The sequence below is a fragment of the Charadrius vociferus genome, unplaced genomic scaffold (assembly GCF_000708025.1).
Source record: "Charadrius vociferus isolate BGI_N301 unplaced genomic scaffold, ASM70802v2 scaffold162, whole genome shotgun sequence".
Lineage (NCBI taxonomy): Eukaryota > Metazoa > Chordata > Aves > Charadriiformes > Charadriidae > Charadrius > Charadrius vociferus.
The window spans coordinates 400,129-406,766 of NW_009647236.1; positions in this window are offsets into that span (position 1 = coordinate 400,129).

Here is a 6,638-nt window from a genome sequence, read left to right on the forward strand (position 1 = left end):
AACGGTCGCTTTCCGCTCCCCCCGCCCCATGTAGGACTGTACACGGAAGGGAAAGCAATGCCCTCAAGATCTGAAGGGAATAACGGAGGGCAGGGAAGCAGGCACGGCTTTCCCAGAGGGACCTTGCGTGGGACGGAGAGCAACTGTCAGCACTGATCCACAATTTCCAGGCTTCGCTACGGGGTTTACTGGGGTGCCACAGGGGAAACGAGCCGGGCGAAGGAGTTGGTACCAAAACTGTCGAGTGGAAACGTGGAAAAGGCGTGCTACTGGAGAGGACAGCTGATGGGCCGTGGGAGGCCCGGGGGACATGGAGGAGGACGGGACTATTAGACAGGAAGCAATGAATAACTTGGAGATATGGAGTAATAAAAATCGGCTGGGCTCTAACAGCGCCCGGCACAAAATCATGCACTGCGGGGATAAATGCCACAATTTCTGCTGTTTCAATGTTTTGGCAAAAGAGCAGAGAAAGGACCAGGGCTAGTGTAATCAGGATGCAGTAAAGGAGGGGGAAAAAAAGCAAAACTTATCCTAGGACAGGCCAGTTGACGTATTTCTAGTAGAGCTAAAGAAGTATTTACAAAGCATTGGGGAAAAAATCCCAACACATCTGTTACACTGTTACACAGTCAAAAAAGATAAATTAAAACCTGCACACACACAGAGAAGAGCTGACCTTGTAGGAGGAAACTGAAAAGCTCCTCTTTGCCAAGCAAACAGAAACAGGCTTGCCTTGCTCCACCAACAAAGCCAAAGCCGAGCAGGAATATGGGTGGGTTGGTTTATTTGTTTATTTATTTTTCTGTGATAGCACACCATTGGGATAAATAACAGGAAACAAAAAGAGCTGTTTAAATTAAAGTATAACGTTGACACAAGAATCAGGTTCAAGGCAAGCTACCATCTTTTTGCCTGATGAGATAATCATTAATTCAGAGCATTGCAGGAGGGAGGGAGGGGAGTAAAACTAACTTGTTTCAAGACAGAGCTAGAAAAGAAAACACGTAATAGGATTGTCTGTGGTGGTACGGAGTTGGACGTGAGGATCCAGATCTCTCTCAACATTTTTTTCCTGTGTTTCTAAAACAAGAAAGAGAAATAGGGAATTCAAAAAGAAGTAGTACCAGAAATGACGGAGGCATACACACCAGTAAGGAAATGTCTCACTTGGAGGTTAAAATAGTGAATGGTCTCTACTCTTAAGAATATTTCTTCACCAATATTTCTGCCTCAAATGCTATTTTCTTTTGGCAATAACTGATCATTTTGGACAGTATCTTTTCTGTTGTCCCATGGGCAAACAGCAATTAAATTACTTGTTGAAAAATATTGTCTATTTGTAATATTTGTTAGATCCCAATAAAGGCAAAGATAAACTGCAGCACATAACCGCTGTCATAGATGTTAATGTATATATAAAAGGTTCATACTTTGTTTACAAGTTCTTGTTTCACAAAAATGTTTGCAAAAACAAAGAGGTATCTCAACTATATCTTAAAGATTGGATACCTGAGGTGTCTTCTGCCTCCTCTGATTTGCAGACCTTGAATATTTATCAGTGGAAGTGCAGCACTCTCTGCAGTGAATTTAGACCTCCTGACAATACACTTGTTCTTTTTAATCGCTTTTCATTGGTCCCACAGAAGGGGTCTGTGGGACAGGATTTTGAAATGCTATTTAAAGCCTGCTGGACCAGACTCCTGGGTGAGTTGCAGGAATAACAAGGAACGCATCTTTGAGTAATGAACATCTAGGAGAATGATCTCATTTACCCCTGACAAGTACCAGCCTCCTGCTATCCATCCACCTGCATCTGTGCAGTGGATTACTGTGCCATGAGGATGGAAAACGTGGAAGCACACAGCCCACTGGCAAGACAAGAGATTAAAAACGATGGGTTTTTAATTTTTTTTGGGGGGGGGGATGCTCAGGTGCTGTGGCTGCCAAGGTGGCTCTGACACGAGCCTGGACCCAGCTCCAGGGTACAGTCTTAATGTTTTAACATTTATTTAGGACTGACTTCCCAGGTGTCAGCTGTACCTCTGAGTCTGGGGAGGAATAACGGATGATCCCAATCTTTGCAAGATGTCCTTTCTCTGAGAGTGACTGGGATACAGACAAATTCTTGCTGAGAGGCATTGAGCAGCGGCAGCCACGGTCCTTCTCTGCCCTTGGACAACCACCATCTTGTCCTCCCACAGCCACTCCATACCTCATCTCTGCCTGTGTCCCCAGCACCTCCTCTAAGCTACAGTCCCTCTTCTCCTGTCCTTCGGTGTACCCCACTTTGGAATACACACTGCAGGACCTGTTTCAAAGGGTTTTCAAAGAGAGGATGGGGAAGGAAGAAGGACCAAATGGCTCCTGGGATGGCAGTGTGATGGGGAAAGGAGTCTGGGAGCTGCCAAAACAGGCAAGTAGAGAGTTTTATGAGCACAGTGCAACTTGTTCATTTCAATCCAGTAAACTGGGCAGCAAATTTGGCAGAAGAAATGCACTTAAAAACTTGTAAGTCAGCTCAGTGACCTGGCACTGTCAGATTAGTTTCCCTACGTGATGCATTGCTGAACGTAATGTGTCATTATAAATCTTGGTTGCTACAGCTGTTAAAGCCATAAAATGAAGCAGAGTCATTAATACACCGTAGTAGTAGCTGTCACGCTCCATTCTGTAATTGACCATCAAATCTGCACCTGGGAAACTCTTCTTTTTTGTCTGACGTGTAGGGTAACTGCATGTCTGCAGATGCCAAGAGCATGGAGACAGGCAGGAATGTCCCACCCACGCGGGACTATGGTGAAATCCTCCTGCACAGTATCAAGAGTGAGCCCCTTTCTCTGTCGCTGGCTGCCTTTACAAGTCTTTGAGGTTTCCTGTGGGGAGATGCAGCAATCCTTCCTCCCAATACATGGATAAAAGTAGACATGTGAAGTCCAGAATGGACACGCAAAGTGTAATAATGCAGGGAGCAGCAATCTTTCAAAAATCTGAGGTTAAATTGGCCGCTAGAAACATAGGGACAGCTGGGAAGTTCCTGCTCCAAGGTCTGAGATGCTAGGGCTTCCCAGCTCCCACCCAGTTCTGAACTCAACAAAAGCCGAGAGACCCTCCTCCAAGAGGCAAGACATGCCACCAGACCCTTTCACCAGCAGGACCTGTGCAAAGTTGGAGCTCCAAGCTCCTGCTGCATTTAGACACAAGGAGGACACAGAAACCCAGAGCCGCTGTCTCTCATGAACGTCGTTTTGAAGATGTCCCCAACCATTAGCCCTTCCACTGCTTTGCTGTGTGCCGCCTCTGCCAACTCAGGCTGCAGCCCGCAGACTCTTCTCATGAACCCCCTGAACCACCCAAAACTGCTTAAAAGCCTGAAGGAATGGAGCCACTTGAATGTGTGACACAGTACGCAGGTCAAATTCTTCCAGTAGGGAAGAGGTGGTTACACCTCTGCCCAGGGTCCCAGCACTTCTGCTTCGGCAGCAGGAGACTGTTTTGCTGATCCAGTTGTGCTGTGAGGCTCTGGAACGGGCGGCCCAGGGAAGCCCGGCATTTTCTTTTCCCTTACGAAGTAGCAGGGTAGACACACGCTGAGATGGAATGCACTTGCTGGAGCGAGTGGGCAGCGGCTCGTCATCTGACTTGTTTTTTCCTTGCACCTGAGCTCGCCCCAACTGCTTAATTAGTCACACGGTTTCCTGGAACCCAGGGGAGAATGAACTGTCAAAAATTTCGGTGGTACAGAAGGCAAAGGATGATGGGGAGAGGCGGAGGTGGGGGGAGAATGAGGGTTTGCAAATCAGCCTGAAAAAAATATTTACTCTAATTTGGGAGTCATGAGCAAACTCAGGACACATTGCCCCAGGCTGCAGGTGGCAAACACAGCAAAGGGGGGTACAGACAAACAGCGAGGCTGATGAGGGAGCGCAGCCTCAGTTGTGCAAAGCTCTTAGGTGCTGAGCTGCCCGTGGGCTTTGCCCCACAGATTTTGTACTTTCCCCCACTACAGGTTTTCACTTTGAAATGACAATTATTTTACATTCCCTCGTCACCCACGGCTCTAGGAACCAGTGCAGAGGAGTGTAGTGGTCACACCATGATTGGACCAACCCCTTGGGAGTCTGCATCTGTGAGCCCTGCCTCTTGACTGCCACTGGTTTTAGTTGCAGACAGTACTGTTTGCCCCTGCTAAATCACAGATTTGAGGACTAACACAGATCATTAACCACCTCTTAGCACTCATATAATCCCTGGATAATATAATTCTGCCGTAAAACTCATAGCCCCTTCCAAAACTTGCACTTGCCTGCAGACTTTCTTCAGATTGTGCAAGAGACGGATAACTCCGTGTTTCCCCATGGTAGTTTGCTGCAATTGTTAGCTGCTTTCACAATTAAAGGTCCATACAGTTTGATCTGGTTTTAATTTCCACCTGTCTTTCTTTTCAGTGTGCTTTTTTCCCCTACTAGATTATAGGGGCTGTTATTGAAAAGTTGTCTGCTTTCTTTGATTTTTCAGTACATGTTTTATTTCTAGCTGGTGGCAATAGCAACTGGAAAAGGAGGTTTTGCACAGATAATGCAGTTATGTAGCTTAAAATAATCTAAATGAGAGGTGTCAGAGACCCCCATCCTCAGATACACAGTCACACCTTTTCCTTTGGGTCAGGTTTATGCAATTTAAAACTAATCCATCCAAAGAGGGGATTTGCCTTTGGCCGAAGCAGCTTGCCAGCCTGGCTGCCGCACAATCACACAGTCACCAGGGCAAGCATGGGAGGTGAGGCAGGATGACAGCAAACTCTAAGCTGTGGTGGAGCAGCACTCTCAGAAGCCCTGGGATCCATCTTCACTACAAAGAGCCATCTCGGTCTGTTTGGTGGGCCGCCAGCACCACATGGAAACTCTACAGCTCTGGAAGCCACTGTCCTGCTGTCTGTTTCCCAGCGTGAGCTGATGACAACTGGTGCATGCTCCCTGCTGGCACTGGTAAGGAAGTCCTTGAAGAGCACACAGGTAGCATCCCCAGCAGGATCTCTGTGGTGGCCCATCCTTTCTGCAGCGTGACAGCTGCTCCATCTGCCTCTCCTGCGGGAAGGGGATAACAATCTCCCTGACCACCACTTTTTAGTTTCACACTATCAAGTCCAAGGCGATTGGCGGTCTCACCTCCTTCGTGGCCAGCCGGCATCCTGCAAGGATCCAAGAGGCCCTTGCAGATGGATTTTGCAACAGTTTTGCCGACAGCTGCCTCGTACAGAGCTGCGCTACAACAGTTCTGCCAGTGACAGACAATCGGGGCTTTCAGGCTCTCTTATCTCATACAGAGGAGGTAGGGTAAGGTTACACATCCCACGTGAGGAGATAGCTTTGCCATAGCTCTTTCTAGTGAAATCTGACATTTTATCTCTGCTTGGGAGCTTGCAAAGTCTGGCCTATGCTGGGGAAAACTTGCAGCTTTCTTTTCTTTTTTTTGTTAGGGTTGGAAGGGACCTCTGGAGATCATCTAGTCCAACCCCCCTGCCAGAGCAGGGTCACCTACAGCACGTTGCACAGGACAGCATCCAGGCGGGTTTTGAATGTCTCCAGAGTGGGAGACTCCACCACCTCTCTGGGCAGCCTGTTCCAGTGACGTGCCAGCTACGTGGCAGAGATCCCTTTGGACAAAAAGGCTTGAGGAGGAAGTGAAGTGTTTGGGGTCTCTGGACACAAGAAGGAAGAGCCAAGTCTGGTGATATGTTGGGTGGTGATGTTTTGCACAGGTGTCCTGTGAAGAGCTAAGGGAGAGTACCCTTATCTATGGGAGGAAAAGTGAGTGCACTGTCTCCTTTCGCCATAGAACAGACCTGCAACTTATGATGGGCAGAAAAAAGGGGTGGCTGCACCAACATTTCTGCGTTGCTCTATAGTCTTCAATGATGTCACATGTAACTAACCTTGGAATCAAGGAAGATTACCAGAAGATATGACACCTCTTGTCTGCACTGCATCAGATTTCAGTGATGAATGTAAGTCATAGCTCAGTCAATGGTAAGAGATCAGAATAAAAATCTGGATTTAGGTACAATCCCTGTTTTGCGGTTCAAAATCTACTTGTTGCATGAAAGCTACTATAAAAGAGAGGAGCGGGGCAGTTTTCAAGCTGGGCCAGACATTTGATTTTCATCAGCAAGAGCCTATTCAGAAGTTTCAAACAAAGCCAGTAAGGAAGTATTTGGTCTGGCTTCCAGTTTAGGTTGCAGTGGGAAATGTCACTGGTTCACAACATAGAATAATAGAATCATAGAATATGTTTAGGTTGGAAAGGACCTTGAAGATCATCGAGTTCCAAACCCCTGCCATAGGCAGGGACACCTCCCACTAGACCAGGTTGCCCAGGGCCACATCCAGCCTGGCCTTGAACACATCCAGGGATGGGGCCTCAACAACCTCTCTGGGCAACCTGTTCCAGTGCCTCACCACCCTCACAGTGAAAAACTTCTTCCTAATGTTTAATCTAAACCTGCCCTCTTCCAGTTTAAAGCCATTCCCCCTCGTCCTATCACTACATGCCCTAGTAAAAAGTCCTTCCCCAGCTCTCCTGTGCGCCCCCTTTAGGTACTGGAAGGCCGATGGTTCCCCGCGGGGACTTCCACAGCC